Genomic DNA, 18,373 nt, shown 5'->3' with positions numbered 1-18,373 from the left:
ATCCCTGCCAATAACTTTTCTATAATACTGTGGGCTCTTAACTTGGTAAGCAGCCTCATGTGTGGCACCCTGTCAAAGGCCTTCTGTAAGTCCAAATATACAACATCAACAACATCCCCTTTATCTATCCTACCGTAAATTCCGGTGTATAAGCCAAGAATTTGGCCCTAAATTTTGGTCCTAAAATTAGGGGGTCAGCTTATTCAGAGGGTGCCAACTTTGGAAAAATAAATACACAGAAGACAGGTCATACTTATTGGCTGTTTTTGAGACAAATTGATTCCACTGTCCATGCATGAATTCTTTGGATTGTTTAAACTCACATCTTGTGGCTGGAGCATGGACGTCAAACCACCCGGGATGACTGCAATGTCCGTATTTTCAGCTTTCAGTGCTGCTTTTGTCTCACCTGACTAGTGCGCTTTGAACATGTCCCAGACAAGTAGCGACTTTTCCTTCCTGAAACCTTCGGGACATCGACGCCACACCTCTTCAACTCACTTCAAGCAACCCTCTTCATCCATCCAGCAGCGTTCTTGAATGTAAACAACACCCCACGGGGATTTTCCGAGCAATCTTTGTTTTTTGTCTCAACACAAGATCACGTCTATTCATAAATCGGGTGCACCAACTTCACGTAGCTTTGAAATTTTCGCTGACCTCACGGTGTTTTTCGTCCCATTTCAACGCTTGAACTCGAATCATCTCTCTGGTAACAACGTATCCTGATGATCGCTGGTGATTCACCCACTCTAAAACTTTTTCTTCCAGTTCTGGCCACTGGCATGTTTTCCCGCAGTTTGCACATTGCGTCTTTGGTATTTCTCTCAGTGGGTCCTCTGCCTTTCTCCACTCTCTCACTCTCTCGCTTACACTAAACTTCTTAGCAGCTGCAGAATTATTCATTCCTTTAGCAAAATCAACAACCTTCAGCTTGAAGCCAGCATCAGATCGCATTCATTTTAATCTTTTGTACGTGGTGGTCACAAACTCAGTACTGAGTGCACGTACTGATCCCGCCACCCCGTGTTATGTTTTTACGGGATTGCGATGGGCGTTAAATGGTTTCACGGGGGTTACATTTCAGAGGATTCTTTTCCATTGGAAACCTAATCCAAAATTTCCCTCCCTGATTTATTTATTAAGAATTCGCTTATAATGCTCTACAATGTGTAGGCCTGTTTTCTTAGCAGGTACTGGTTCACAAAATTTCCAGGGTCCGGATCCGGCAAAGCTGAGTACCGGCATGTGAGATCTTGTGATCTTTTCTGGTTAAATCAAAAACCTCTACAAAAGGGGTCAGCTTATACAAAGGTAACATGAAAAAAATCACTTTTTTAACCTTGGAAATGGGGGTTCGGCTTATACTCTGGGTCAGTTTATACTCCGAAATATACGGTACTTGTAATCTCCTCAAAGAAATCCAACAGGTTTATCAGGCAAGATTTTCCTTTAAGGATACCATGCTGACGTTGTCCTGTGTCACCAAGTACTCCATAACCTCATCCTAACAATTGACCCCAACATCTTCCCAACCACTTAGGTCAAGCTAATGGGTCTATAATTCCTTTCTGCTGCCTTCCTCCTTTCCTAAAGAGTGGAATGACATTTTTAATTTTCCAGTCCTCTGGCACCATGCCAGAGCCCAATGATTTTTATAAGATCATTACTAATTCCTCCACAATCTCTACTGCTACCTCTTTCAGAACCCTAAGGTGCAGTTCATCTGGTCTTGGTGACATGTACCCTTAGGTCTTTCATCTTTTTGAACACCTTCTCCCTTGTAGTAGTAACTGCATTCGCGTCTCTTCCTTCACACCCTTTAACATCTGGCACACTGATTGTGCCTTCCACAGTGAAGACTGATGCAAAGTACTCATTTAGTTCATCTGCCATCTCCTTGTTCCCCGTTATAATTTCTTCGGCCTCATTTTTAGTGGTCCTATATCCACTCTCATCTCTCTTTTATTATTTACATCCACTTTGATATTGTTTGCTAGCTTGCTTTCATATTTCATCTTTTCCCTCTTAATGATTCTTTTAATTGCTCTTTGTAGGTTTTAGAAGCTTCTCTATCCTCTATCTTCCCTTTGTTGCATGCCCTCTCTTTTGCTTTTACATTGGCTTTGATTTCCCTTGTCACCAATGGTTGTACTATTTTGCCATTTGATTATTTCTTTGTTTTTGGAATACATCTATCCTGCACGTTCCTCATTTTCCCCAGAAACTCACGCCATTGCTGCTCTGCTGTCATCCCTGCCAGCAGCTCCTTCTAATTTAATTTGGCCAACTCCTCTCTCACACCACTGTAATTTCATGTACTCCACTGAAATACTGCTACATCAGACTTTCTCTCTATCAGGCTTCAAGTTGAAAATCATATTGTGATCACTGCCTCCTGAGGGTTCTTTTTCCTCAAGCTCCCTAATCGACTCTGGTTCATTACATAACACCCTATTCAGTACGGCTGGTAGGCTCAATGACAAACTGCTTTAAAAAGCCATCTTGTAGGCATTCAACAAGCTTACTCTCTTAAGAACCATTACGAACCCAATTTTCCCAATCAACCTGCATGTTAAAAACTTCCATAATCATCATAACCTTGCCCTTTTGACACATCTTTTCTATTTCCCATTGTAAACTGTGGTCCATGTCTCAGCTATTGTTGGGAGGACTGTATATAACTGCCATCAGGGCTGTTTTACACTTGCAGTTTACTCAACCCACAAGGATTCAATATCTTCCGATCCTTTGTCACATCTTTCTACTAATTTGATGCCATTCTTTACCAATAGAGCCACACCACACCCTCTGCCTACCTTCCTATCCCTCCGATATATGTGCAACTTTGGGCATTCAGCTCCCAACTACAACCATCCTTCAGCCATGATTCACTGATGGTCGTAACATCATACCTGACAACCTGTAATAGTGCAACAAGCTCATCTACCTTATTTCTTATACGTTGTGCATTGTGATATAACACTTTGAGTACTGCATTTGCTACTCTTTTTGATTCTGCATCCCTAATGCACTGATACTCACCCTACTGGCTGAAATTTTGTCCTATCATCTGCCTGCCCTTCCTGACAATCTGACTGCATGCTGTCTTTGCTTTTTAACCATCTGTCCTATCCTGTGTCCCTTCACTCCGCTTCCCACCTCCTTGCCAAATTAGTTAAAACCCTCCCCAACAACTCTAGCAAACCTGCTCACGAGAATATTGGTGCCCCTGGGGTTCAGGTGCAACCCGTCCCTTTTGTACAGGTCACACCTCTCCCAGAAGAGATCCTAATGATCCAAGAACCTGAAGCCCTGCCATGGGAAAGTTTCTTTATTGTTACCTGTAATTCAGGTCCAAAAACAGCCACACCATCATTCCCAGTGAAATTATCCTTTCATTCATCAGTAAAAATGATGAACACGCCCAAATAATTTTCCTTAGTATATTGATGAACCAGCAGACTCTCAGGCATATCAGGATCCTTGGACTTCATTAAGTCATGCAACCTAAAATTAACTAAAGTCATCCATAATACCCAAGGTGGGGTTACCAAAAAAAACTACAGTGGGACATATTCCATAATCCAGCAAACCTATATTCCTCAGAAAACAGGTCTTTCTGACGTGCATTGGTGAAAGCAGCTGTACCAAAAATAATCACCTACTGCTAGTTCTGAGTTTAGCTTTATTACTTTTGGTCAGCATGTGGAATGAACAAGAAATCGTGCCGCAGTCCATCACTGGCCCAGCTTCATAGCTACACACTTTGCAAGCAAGTCTTAGGGTACAACTAGTGGTGTCATGCACAAAACAGGATTTCATATTGAGTTCTTCCTTACACAGGTTGTATAGCTTTTTCTGATGTACTCCCTCATTCCCCAGCTTTGTATTTAATATCTAATGACGAAAGTTTGGTTAGAAATGTTGTAACTTTAAGGACTGTACCATGCTGAGTGGCTGACCTTAAGGTACTATATTTGCTGTTACATCATTAGTGTTGCGTGTGCTAGAACTGGTTGCCTATTAATCACTGCCTCTGCCTCCCAATTCCCCATCTTCTCATCCCTTATCCAGTTCCACCTTCATGCCATCCTTCACCCTTCCTCTGTCTGCCAATCACCTATCTGGCCCCTCTCCTTTTTATACTGGCTATCGTCCCTCTCCACTCCCAATCCTGATGATCCAGATCTTTGACAATTCATTCTCTCCTACAGATGCTTCTCAACCCACTCCAGCAGATTATTTGCTTCAATGTTATTTCAGTATTGTTGGCTTTTCGCATTAGATACCTGTTTGTGCATTGTGCCTAAAGAATCCTTGGCTACCAAATACATTGAGAGAAAATAAACCACCTTTTCCAACTAATTAACAATTGAATAATAGTCATTTACAAAATAGGAGTCCTGCACTTTGAATCAAAGTGCTTCGAGTGAGTACCTTTGTCAGATTTTAACAAAATGGACTGCCATCTAGGGGTTTAACTAAGGTAATGTTTAGCCACTCATATAAGGAGATAAAAGAGATTGCAGATGTTATAATCTGTAGCAAAAAAAAACTAAACTGCTGGGGGAACTCAGTGGATGAGGCAGAATCTGTGGAGACAGAGGGACGCTTGATGTTTCAGATCAGGAGCCTGAATCAGGATCTATAGCGTAAAGGGGAGATAAGCAGTATAAAGAGGTGAGAGGAGTAATGAGGCAAAAGGAGAAACTCGGTGAGGAGCGGTATAATGCGCAAAAGGAGCCAGGTGGGTGGGGGAAGTTAGTGTGAGATGGGGTGGAGAGACAACATCTGGTGGGTGATAGGTAGAAGCATATCATAGGAGCCTCCCTGCCCTCTATTGTGGACCTGTACTTTTCCAGGTTGAAGAAGAGGGCGGGGAACATCATAAAGGACTCCTCCCATCCTGTGCACGGACTGTTTGATCTGCTTCCGTCTGGTAGGTGCTTCAGATCCCTCCAGACTAAGACTAATAGACATTGGAGAAGTTTTTTCCCTACTGCGGTCACTTTGCTGAACAGTTAACTGCCGGTTAACTGTCGGCTAACTATTACTTGGATTGCACTACCTGTATGTATAATCTATATTTTCATTTATATTTATCATTATTATTGTTATGAGCAGAGAGACAACATCTGCCGGAAGTAAATTCCTTGTATGTGCATAGGTACTTGGCGATTAAAGTCTGATTCTGATCTGATTCTGATTCTGATATAAGGGAAGAGAGAAAAGGGGCAGATGGAATGAAGAAGGAGGAGGGCAGAATAAAGAGAGACAGGCTGGAAGGTGATAAGTGTAGACAAAATAAGCTGCAGATGCTGAAATCTGTCAAGTGAGGAAGGTGATAAGTAAGGAAGACCAGGTAAGAGAGCAGCTGATGTGCGGATGGGATCAGTTAAGAGAGGGCTTAGAAGACACAATTGGTTAAGTCGGTGAGTCATAAGCAACTGGAACCAAATGCTTATTGAACGGAACTCAATGATTGACATGAACTGGGAACAGAATTGGGTAATGGAGGGGAGGGACCTTTGCGAGATGTTTGGAAAGTGGGGCTTAAAGAACCTGAATGGATGAGAAGCAGAGAGAAAGGAATGTACAGGCAGTGCCAGTTGCCCAACATGAAAACATTTAAAGTTCATACCACTGGGTTGTAGTTTCTGTAGGCTGAATGCAAAGTGTTTTTTTTTAAACTTGTGTTTGGCCTCATCCAGGTGGTGGAAAGGCTAAGGGCAGGTTAGAATCAGGTTTAATTAGCCCTGACTTATATGATGTGAAATTTGTTGTTTTGCAGCAACAGTGCAGTGCAAATAGATAAATTTACTATAAATTACAAAATAAAATAATGTAGAAATAAAGGAATAATGAGGTATTGTTTGTGAATTCATTAACTGGTCGGAAACAGGATGCAGAGGGGAAGAGCTTTTTTTGAATCATTGAATGTGGATTTTCAGCTTACTGTACTACCTCCCTGCTGGTAGCAATGACACATCGGCACCAGAGTACAATGCTCCCTCAGTCTACCTCTTCCAGATAGCCCATGAAAATATCTATTTTACTTTTTTTACATCTGTTTTTCATTTTAGATGTGTTTCTGGAACTGTCTGAGCCTGCGATTCAGAGTTTGGAGATTGATTGAGTGATCCAGCACTTCACTGTCTCAGAGAAGATTCCAGGAAGCGAGCGTGTACTCGGACAGCCTCGACGCAGAGAAACTTAGGAGGTGGGGTGTGAGCTGATGTTTGACTCCATTTCACCAATTAAAGCATCTACTCATTGCTGATTAAATCATTGAGGAAGATTGAGACATCGAGGCAAATGCAGAAGGCTTGCGAGAGTTCAGCGTCGACTGCCTTCCTTTTGACTGCTGCTGGAGAAGGCGTCTGTGAGCGGCTTATTGCTGTGGCAGGCGGGTAGGCTTCTCTGCGTTCATGTGGCATCCCTCTCTTTCGATGGACGTCAGTGACGTCGGATGGTATTGTGGTTCTGTGTTTATGGATTGGACTATTGCATTTATATATGGACTGTGGACTTTCTCAGACATGGTTTTTATATTCTGTGTTTTTGCCCATTCCTTTCCATTTTGCTTTGCAAGGGGAGTGTTGATGATTGGGATGTTGTTACCTATTTGTGCGGGAGGGATTTGATGTTCCTTGCTGTACAAATTTTCTGTTTTTTCATTGTTTCGTGGCTATCTGGAGAAGACAAATCTCAGAGTTGTATATGGATGCATACTTTGATAGTAAATTAGCCTTTGAAATTGGTATGTCTCAGATGGTGATGGTCTTTAGTGATGGATTCCACCTTCTTGAGGCATCACTTTGAACACGTCCTTGATGGTAGAGAGGGTTGTGTCCTTGATGGAGCTGGCTGAACTTACAATTCTCTACAACCCTTTTCAATTCTTGCATTGGAGCCTCCATACCAGGCTGCGATGCAAACACCCAGAATGCTCTCTAAGTTTGTGATTGTAAAGGCAAGGTGAAATAGCATTCAACTAAGGCATAACCCAGGTGACCCACTAAAGATCATCTCATCTACTCTTGGTCTCACTGATGTAGAGAAGGTCACTGAGACCACCAAATGCAATAATTGAGGTTGGATGAGGTGGGTGTGAATCTTATATTTCATTCTAACAGCTACCACACCCAGCATATCATCCTTCATTTCCTCCAGCTGCGATGTGATCCACCACCAGTCAAATCTCCTCCCCAACCCTTCCACTTTCCATACAGACCATTCTCTCTGAGACTTCCTGGTTCAATCATTCCTCCCCAGACTCCCACTTCACACTTTCTCCTGCAATCAAAGGAGGCGCTGCACGTCCCTGCCCAGCATTCCTCCCTTATCCGAATCCAATAATCGCCTTCAGATAAAGCATCTCGACCCAAACATCAATTGTCCATTTTCTTCCACATTTGCTGCTTGGGCAGTTGAGTTCCTCCAGCATCTTGTTGCTCCGGATTCTACCTTCTGAAGTCTCACTTATCACCTCACTTACTTATCAGATTCTAGCATCTGCAGCCTCTGTGTCTCCACGTCACCTTCAAGTCTCTCTCTCCATCTGCACTCTAATCTTCCTCCAGCTGGTTTGTCTCCATCTACCCCTTTTTTCTTCTCTTCTCATCGATCTCTATTCTCCCTCCCACTCTCTCTGATCTCTACTCCTTCCCCTCCGCCCACATGTCTCCTTCCGTCCATCCAGCTCTTCACCAGGTTCCACATACTGCCTTCCAGCATCGGCTTCACGTCCTCCTTGTCACCTCTTTACACTGCTTATTCCCCCTCTTTACTCTCACTTCTGATACAGTATCTTGACCTGAAACCTTGACCATCCCTTTGCCTCTACAGGTTCTTTCTGTGCCATTGAGGTCCTCCAGCTGCTTGTTGTTTTTTTGCTGTGACTCATAATACTTGTGACTGTCATTTTAGCAGTTTTTATCCTTATTAAATCAAATACTACTTAATTAGTGCAGAAGGAATCACAGCTGAACACATCAGCGAGGATGCTGCCTGTGTGAGAAATGTGGCAGAAAATTAATTTTCAAATCCATAGGAAGTAGTGGAAAGTGAGGAAACATTCATATAAGGTCCTGCAAATCCTATGACTGGAAGAGCTGGGCTTCCCGAGCAATATTTTTCCTTCTTTCCATATATTCTTCCCTGTGATCCTATAATTAGATAATGGTATGAGGATTGCCATTTCTTCTCCGTGAACAAAATCTCCAGGAAATGATCACTCCTACCGGAAGATGGAAGGAACCCTTACTTCCAAATTCCTCACACCAATACTTTCTCCTCTCTCCCGGTTCCACAAAACCAAACAGAATTACAAAATTAACCCGAACAGGGAACGAAACAGTTAACAGTTAGCTACCTATTCAATATGCAGACAGAAGCACATGCACAGGAAAATGTAGGCACAAATATTTATTCAGCGAGTGCTGTTTATTTCAGCACCATGCCTCCGAGGATCGCTTAGTAGTGCAATAATTTGATTCAGAATTTCATCAATCACATTTCATCGATGCAATTGATTAAATTCTGAATCAAATTATACAGAAATTATCTGGAAATTCAACTGGCACTCCTGACCACAAATTGCACGTCTAACAGGATTTCCACCTCGGACTTGTATGTTTCCCTCTGATAGGTGTTCTCGGAAATAGATCAAATTGTTCCAAAGTTCAGTCTTGGAAAAACTACAACTTCATAGCTGCAACACACTATGTTGCACTACTTAAAGGCATCCTTCTGGTGTAGGCCCCAGCCCTTTGCTATAAATATGGCCCAGATTATTCTCATTAAAGTTTTTTTTTCAAATTTAACTGCTTTACTTAAGCTTCCACGGTTCAGCCAACACTCATCACCCAGAATCTCACATGGACAGCCCAAAAACCTGATCTGTCACCTTGCACCATTCCAAGGCTTCAGTTCTTGGGAATTCCTCCTCAACCCCAATCCTTGACAAACATCCCTCCTCGGCCTGGACTGAGCTCTTAGTTGCTCACACTTTTAATCTGCTGCCTCCACCTCCCCCTACCACAACCATCAAACACAACACTAATCCTGGAGCAACGCACACAAAATGTTGGAGGAGCTCAGCAGGCCAGGCAGCATCTATGGAAAAAAGTACAGTCGACATTTCAAGTCCTTCAGCAGGACTGGAGAAAAATTAGCCATCCTAATCCTAGAGACACCATATTCTCATCAGTGTGTGGCAGAGCTTGTAAAGCAATGTGGGTAATGGGCAAACAGTACATTGATTCAGACATGCCACTGGATTTAATTGTGATGTGCCCAGATTAACAAAAATGATTGTTAATGCCCAGCAATCAGTCTTTAGTTCACCAGTAAAGGTATAGGTAAATTGCTCTGCAGTAATCTATTGATAATATCTGCAGCGTTTGGGTCGTGATACTTATGGTAGACTTGTCGGAAGTTCACTAAAGAATTTTGGATAGGTATCCTTATGAAGTTCAGAGGGTTTAGACAGGTCTCTGCAAAAGACCTTGTAGATTTTATTTATTTATTTATTTAGAGTAACAGTCAGCCCGCGAGCCTGCTGTGCAGTAACACCCATGAGACCGAACAGCCTACTGACCTGTATGTCTTTGGATTGTGATAGAGATCCAGAGCACCCAGAGGAAACCCACACGGTCACAGGGAGAATGTACAAACCCCTCACAAACAGTGGTGGGAATTGAAACCAGGTCACTGGCGTTTGTCATAATGTCACGCTAATCGTTACGCTATTGTGCCACCCCATTTAACAATTTTACTTTTTATGCTATTTATTTATTTAGATATTCCTACATCTCAAGAACTGGTTCTTGGGAAGAGGCCGAGTCAGTGCCTGCTGTCTTAGGGACAAGTACAAAATATCTTGCTCAATTTCTATTGCCAAAGTACTTGGTTTAAGGAAAATGAGGAACTATTAAATTCATGGTATTTCCACCTTACCAATGTCATGACAAGCTTTATTTTACAGGCCGGTAATGTACACGCTTATCATTGGCATGTACAGGTCTACTCAAACCAACAATGAAAACAATCTTGCAGTATAAACATACTGCTTTTTCATAAAGTGAATTGCCATGTCATTGGAGAGAATTGCACCACCATACCTATGACATTACAAAACAACAAACATTCGTTTTGAGATTTTGTATCATGAAAATTAACTTTAAATGTAAAATAAAACTGTAGTCTTTGGTTTTTAATGTGAATATTATAAATTGTTGCAATGTTACTTGATGCCTGATGGTAGCAATGTTCACCTATTGAACCAGTGGTATTTCAAACGAGTGTCATAAACACACAGTAAGCACAGTAATTCTGTCTTTACAATTTGATTCCCTGTGTGGCTGTAATGACTGTGTAAATTTGATCAGACAGAATTTATTTTCAATCCACACCTCAACCCAGATTCTGGCCATTTTTGTAGGTCAGGGCTCTTTGAATAATTTCGATAAGCAATATATATATTGCCAATGATGCAGGATGCCTGTGTGGGTTGGGAGGACTGTGGTCCATGCATCTTTTTTAAAATTCACCATGCTAATTTTAATTACTTGCAACAAATAAGGCTCCCTTTGAAACTTGTAACCTAAGGCAGCTCCATAGCAACACAAGGTGGCAAAAATTGTACAAAATAACAAGAAATGTATGTGGTAAAAACTAAATAACATTTGACCTACAAATTACAAATAAAAGCAAAATCGTGGTAAATATATGGCACATGATACTTATGAATGTTTTGTTCAAGGAACTGTGTTGAAAATGTTACCATGCTTCACCCAGACTGTGTAGGCCTCATATGTTCATTTGAATCCACAGACACTGTCGTGGATGTAAGATCAATCTTCTGGTAGGTGAATCCACAGAAGCATCAGGTACAGATGGTATTCTTGTCCATGTTGTCAGATCCTGTGCATATCAGCTGGCAGGGTTACTTGCAGATATTTTTAATCACTCTCTCTGCTTCAGACTGTGGTTACTTCCTACTTTAAAAAGATCACTATCATCCTGGTGTCCAAGAAAAACAAGATAATGTACCTTAATGACTACTGTCCACTGACTTGATCATCTACCATTGTGAAATTCTTCGAGAGGCTGTTCATAGCACATACCAGCTCCAGCTTTCCAGGCAACCTCAACCTGATATAATTTGATTACTGTTGAAAGAGGACTATGGCAGATGCAATCTCCCTGGCCCTACACACACCTCTGCAACATCTGGACAGTAAAGACACCTACATCAGATTACGGGTTATTGATAATAGTTCTGCCTTCAACACTATTATACCAAACAAACTCAGCATCAAACTCTAGATGCCAGAGGGAATTAATGCATCCCTTTACAACTGAACCCTTGACTTTCTGACAAACGAACTGAAATCAGTAAGGATAGGCAGTAATATCTCTGCCACAATTATTCTAAACACTGGTGTTCCACAAGGCTGTGTCCTCAACCCCTACTCCACTCTCTGCACACTCAGGACTGTGTGAACAGATTCTGCTCTAACAGCATCTACAAGTTGCAGATGATTCTGTCGTAGTGGGCTATGTCTCAAATAATGATAAGGCACAGTACAGAAAGGAGATAGAGATCTTAGTGACATGGTGTCATGTCAACAACCTTTCCCTCAATGCCAACAAAAGAGTTGGTTGTTGACTTCAGAAAGGAGGGCAGTGCACATGCTCCTGCCTACATCAATGGTGTTGAGGTTAAAAGGGTTGAGAACTCAAGTTCCTATGTGTGAACATCACTAATAGCCTGTTCTGACCAACCATATTGATGTTGTGGGCAAGAAAGCTCACCAACACCTCTACTTCCTCAAGAAGCGAAAGGAATTAAAAGGTCCCCAATGACTGAAAGTATATGACTTGGTGTGGCAACTACTCTGCATATGACCATAGGAAACTGCAGAGAGTTGTGGACACAGCTCAGCACATCACAGGAACCAGCTTTCCCTCTAAGTACTCTTCTTATACTTCTTGCTGCCTCAGTTAACCAGCCAGCATAACCCCACCACACCAAAGACGTTCTCTCTTCTCCCCTCTCTCTCACAGAAGATGCAGAAACCTGAAAGCATGTCCCACCAGGCTCAAGGACAATTTGTGTTTTCAGACTTTTGAACCGACCTCTTGTACAATAAGCTAGGCTCTTGGCCTCACCAGTAACTTCATTTTGATAGTGCACTTTATTGTTTACCTCCATTGCACTGTTTCCGTAGCATTATTCTGCATTGTTATTGTTCTACCGTATTCTATCTCAATGCACTGTGTAGTGCATTGTATGGAAGACAAGTTTTACACCGTAACTCAGTACATGTGACAATAATAAACCAATATCTTTCCACCACATACCCTAACACTAAAGCATAGAAAGGAAAACCAGTGGATCTTGATCTGGGCCTAGGTGGCAAAAGAGTAGGATTGCAGGGAGACATGTCTGAAGAGTGAGGTCCTCCATTGCTCCATACTTTGTGCTTAATTACATTTTCAAAGTATAAAATCTAGAGGCCTGGACAAATAATATGCATGCAAATACCACCGTGCATACGGAGAGTTTAAATGTCATTAATTAAACAAGTCCAAAATAAAAAGCTGCCATCACTAACTCTAAATGGGGAACCATGCGGTTGATCTGAAAACCAAGACCCATACTTCAAGCATCTTGAAATGTCACCCCAAAATATGGTAATTTTATTGACCTCCAGCAAAGATCATTGTGGATCCAATCTATTATTTCAGCTTGCACTCCCACACTAACTGATACCAAATACTGAGAGCCAAGACACATTTAAAAGCAATCGCATTTAAATATTTAAAATATTTTTTTGAAAACTTAAAATGCTTGAAAATTATAAAGTTATTAATTATACTGAAGTAAAATAAATAGTAACTTAGCTATAGTAATCTTTTCTTCATTGGACAGACAGCCCTATTCATTTGGATCTGAGACCAGCCATCTATGTTTTATATCAAAAAGACAGGTTTGATTCTTAGCAGGCAACTGAATTCCTCTTAAGCTGTCACAGTGAACTGTACTGAATGACAGATTGCAGAGTGGGGCTCCCTGTGGGATTGCTTCATGCAACTGATTGTTAAGTCAGGGAGAAGGAAATTAGCCATTGTGCCCATTTCAGACTGCGTTCACCCAATCGTAGGATAAATAGCGTACTGTTACCACAAAACACAGAGCAGCGGGAATTTGTACAGCTCTCTGCCTATTGTCACAGACCAGTAGCATATGAACGGAATGTGGATGGTGAGGCCGCTAGACTATCTAGTAAATGCCGCCTTTGTTGTAGTCATCCTTCATGGAGGTAAATTATTACATATGTCGCACCTCTCACCTCACATTCAGTGGTCACTTTATTAGGTATGCCTGTACACCTGCTCGTTAATGCAAATATCTAACCAGCCAATCATGAGGCAACAACTTAATACATGAAAGTACGCAGACATGGTCAAGAAGTTCAGTTGTTGTTCAGACCAAACACCAGAACGGGGAAGCAATGTGACCTAAATGACTTTATTGTGGATTGATTGTTGGTCTCAGACAGAATCATAGTGTCATAGAAAAGTAAGACAGAAACAGGCTCTTCAGCCCATCTAGTCCATGTCAAACCATTTAAACTGCCTACTCCCATCAATCTGCACCAGGACTATACCCCTACCACCCATGAACCTATCCAAACTTCTGTTAAATGTTGAAATTGAGCTTGCATGCACTACTTGTACCAGCATCTTGCTCCACACTCACACAACCTTCTGAGTGAAGAAGGTTCCCTCATTTTCCCCTTAAACTTTTCACCTTTTACCCTGAACACATTTACCCTATCTATAACCCTCATAATGTTGTATACCTCTATCAAATCTCTTCTCAATCTTCTAATTTCCAAGGAATAAAGTCCTAACCCATTCAAACTTTCCTTATAACTGAGGTCCTCCAGACCTGGTAACGTCCTTGTAAAAATTTTTTTCTGTACTCTTTCAATCTCCTTGTGCATCTCAGAAGCTGCTGATCTCCTGGGGTTTTCATGGACGACAGAGAAATAACAATAAAAAACCCAATGAGCAGCATCTCTGTGGGTGAAAACACCTTGTTAATGAGTGGGCAAAGGAGAATGGTGACAGTAACTCAATTATCCATGCATTACAACAGTGGTGTGCAGTCCAGCATCTCTCTCACAAGTCAAACCCTGAAGTGGATGGGCTACAGGTGCAGAAGAGCATACACCCCCTTGTGTGTATGAATGGTAGTGGAAATAGCCAAGTTTCTAGGTATAAATATCCTAGTCCATCCACATAGACAGTATGGGCAAAAAAGCATAACGACAACTCTGCTTGTTCCAAAGGCTAAAGAAATTGGTCATGTCCCTGTTAATCTTCACCAATTTTAATAGATGCACAATAGAAACATCCTGTCCGGTATGTCAATTGCTTTGCCCAAAATTTAGGGTGATGTAACTCCCTAAATTACATCAGGGATTTGATGTAATTTAAATCAATTACATTTAATTGTAATTAAATAAAATTTAATTTAATTTAACTAAAATTAAATTGCAGAGGGGTGTGGACACAGTTCAGTCCACTACAAAAACCAGCAACTCCTTCATCAACTCTGTCTACAGTTCCTGCTGCTTGGAAAAACAGCCAACATTATCAAAGACTCCTCCCACACTGATCATTCCCTCCCATCATGCCCCTTGCACCTTATTATCATCTACCTGGAATGTACTTCCTCTGTAATTGTGATATTATATTTTGCATTCTGTTACTTCTTTTCCCTTCGTGCTATTTGTTTTTGAAGTGATTGGTGTGGATGGCATGTAAAACGAATTTTCAGTGCATCTCAAAACCCATGCTAGTAGTGAACCAATGACCAATTCTCTACCTCTTTCTTCCAGTTAATGATGTCACATTTTTCAACGTTACATCCCATCTGCCATGATCTTGCTTATTCGCAATTGTCTTAAGCATCCCTAAATCCTTCTGACAGTCCTCACAACCACTTAGGTTAGTATCATCAATAAATCTGGATACATTACTTGGGACACCATCCTCCTTTATTTTGTTTTTAAACGGTTAAGGAAAACAATTCCCTATTCTGATTGGTCTGTATAACTGTTGTTTTGAAAATTGTTCCCTAGTTTATATGGTGCTTCACCTAAATTGCAACTAATAAGTAAGAACAGATAAATGAAAAGGTTTTATTAGATTCATTTAATATGAAAACTAAAGGACACAAGCGATAGTACAGCTCCATAAACCATCCTCCCCACTATTTTAAATTTCAAAATATTATAAATATATATTCAAAATTGCTCAAAGTGTTAACAAATATTGAAACAAATTGAGTTGAAAATTCTTATCATCAGTGTATACTACAGGACTCTGGATCCTTATCTCCATAAAGGAACTTTACACAACACTCAAAGTTTTGAAACAAAATTGGGTACCGAACCAATAATTCTGCAATGTGCATTTATGATTAGAAAATATCTCAGAATGAGGCAGACATGGAAAATCTGCCTTATGCATTTGCATGAAAGGGGAAACTTTGGGAGAGAAGGAAATAAATTTTAGAAGGGTCTGGAGATCTGATTAATTTTCACACAGTCAGACTTTTTTTCTGGCCCTTGTCTTCTGGGAATACTTTTTTCCTTGGATGTTGGCAGGATGAAGGAGAAGCTGAATAGATACCTACCTCTGTAAAGTATCTCATATATCCTCTGATTTTCAGTACTTCATGCCAAGAGCGCTCACCTAAAAGATACACTTTGCAAGAAAATGAGAGAAAAAATCCCTGGATATCCAATTTTCATTCTCCATGTAGAAGGAACACAGGAGTTACATCACCCTGAATTTACTCTCTCTGAGTTGTAAGTACAACTGATTCAGGAAGTATGCATAATGGAATTTCTGGAGTTAATGAGGAGCAATATAATGATACCAAAAGTACCATAGTTTTGGCACACTCAGCTGTCCTCCAGCATGTGTGCTCACTCTAGGTCAGGAACTTTGTGGATATCAATCCTGTAGTGCCACGCAGCATTAACCCAATAAGCAGCCTGTCTAATGTTATTACCAGATGCTCTTTTCCACTAAGAGTGAAAAATGGGCAGTGCAAAACAAACTGTGCAAATGTGATTTAACCTGAATTTCACCTTCCACATTCTAAGTTCCAACTAATTTTCAAGTTCTTTCATCATAAATCTACCAAAGTGAAAATGTATTAGAACTTTTAAGTGTTTGGGTTCCAACTCTGTCGAACTTAATAAAAGAAGTTTTTATATGTAGTGCTAGAAATAGTGAGAATATTGTCAATAAAATACCTTCAGAAACTTACTATATTTTTGAAAAATTACCCATTGTTAGTCCTGCTCATTGTGATGGAAAGGTCAAAAGGTTGCCCATTCAGATTAAAATAATTTTAGCAAAAAATCTTCAGAATGCACCTTTAGACATGTGAAAAGGGTTTCTATCAAAAACATCATGGAATAGAAAATGATAAAGAAAAATCCAGTTAAGCATTTTAAACACGTTTTTGCACAACTCCATTTTCAACCAGGAAGAGATGGCACAATCTCTTTAAAAACAGTGGGAAAATGTGCCACGTACAGGTGTTTTTCTGTTTTTCAAGATTATTACCATCACTGTTGCTTTTCACAAGGCATATAAAATGCATGTTTCAAAACATAGAACAAACTTTTGGGTGTGATGCCTCTCCTAAAGTATATCTTGTAGGTGAATGGTAATAGACAATAAATTGGCTCGAGGCAGGTTATTCAGGTAACTGCAAATAATCAAATCAAATTAGTAATGCAGTTGTAAATTAAAGGTGGCTTAATTTTCTCTCAGAAAACATTTTTTTTTGTATTAAAAAGAGATCTGGCAATTTCACACAACAGTTGGCAAGGGATTAGGATTTATATTGTCCTCCTGTGGTGAAGTCCATGGATTTTAGGACAACAGTGCTAATGAGAAAAGATGAAAGAACAATGAATGATGAAAAAAAGATCTTACTATTACTTTTCACTCTTAGATTTCCACTTTATTCCTTTTACTTTCTCAAAGTTACCAGGGAATCTTGCTCTTGCCAGTCCTTCTGGCAATGCATTTTAAATCGTAAAATTTACTTTGTAAAAAAATTCTCATCTCTTCCTTGATTCTTTAAAACAAATTTTGTTTGTGTTAGTGAAAACATTTTCCGCCTATTGGGGTCTAGAAATTAGGTAGATAGATAGATAGATAGATACTTTATTGATGCCAAAGGATCAATTAGATGGCATTATGTTGTTAATTTGATTTAAACGCACGTACAGTGGACTGAATCCAAATGAGCAACTGTTCTTTTGTGTCACTGTGAAAATCCAACCAGGTACTATTTGCTGGGATCAGTGCTCATCAGATGCACAAAAGGTTATATCATTCCCTCAACAGTTCTTTAAGGAACACTGTAGGAAGCCAATCATCATTGGGCATTTCACAGCTGAGGTTGGATCCCATAAAGTCAATCCTATACGTACATTTTTCAAAGGGTCAAATGTTCAAAGGTTCATTTTATTGTCAAAGTATGCATGCACAATACAACTGTTATTCATCTTCTCCAGACAGCCATGAAATACAGAAAAACCATGGGAGTTTTGAAAGAAAAGACATCAACTACCCCCCTCCAGCATGAAAAAGAAAAAAAAATAGCCCCTCCCTTGCATCAAACCCTCAACCCTCACCTTGCAAAAAACACAACAATAACATAAAATCCCCAACTTGTTCCCTACCAAAAATAACAGCGACAATCCTTCATCCTTTATCCTTCAGACAGAAACTTCACCATGGTTATTGACCACCCACCCTTAATTCACTTGTTTCCCTCAATTCATTGATTTCTCCAAAGTTCTGAATGGGACTTGAGCTGCACCACCAGCTCCCATTACCTAAATTCCAATTCAGTGAGACCTGCCTAAGCTCCAATCAGGCCAATGACCACCAGGTTTCTCTCCCCGACTCCTCAGCTTGGACTCAGCCAATACATTTTCATCTGCATAGAATTACAACATCTGAGTAAGCATGAGCAAACATTAGAATAAACATGCACACAACCAAAAATCCTGTCATGATGCTACAATGATATATGGCATGCCCAGTGCACACTGAAACTTTTATGAAGATGCTTCAGAATTTTGTACCGAAGCTTATAATATTTTGGAATAGAGCAATTTTCCCACCCTTAACTGGCTGTCCCCTTTTGGGAGGCTTTGCACTTTGGTCCTAGACTCTCCCATAAAAGGAAACATTTTTCAAGCTGTCAAGTCTCCTTTGAGAAGTAAAGAGATAGTCTGAGGGTATACAGTTAGCA

This window comes from Hemitrygon akajei, chromosome 2, assembly GCF_048418815.1.
Source record: "Hemitrygon akajei chromosome 2, sHemAka1.3, whole genome shotgun sequence".
NCBI lineage: Eukaryota > Metazoa > Chordata > Chondrichthyes > Myliobatiformes > Dasyatidae > Hemitrygon > Hemitrygon akajei.
Note: the sequence above shows the minus strand (reverse complement) of the source record.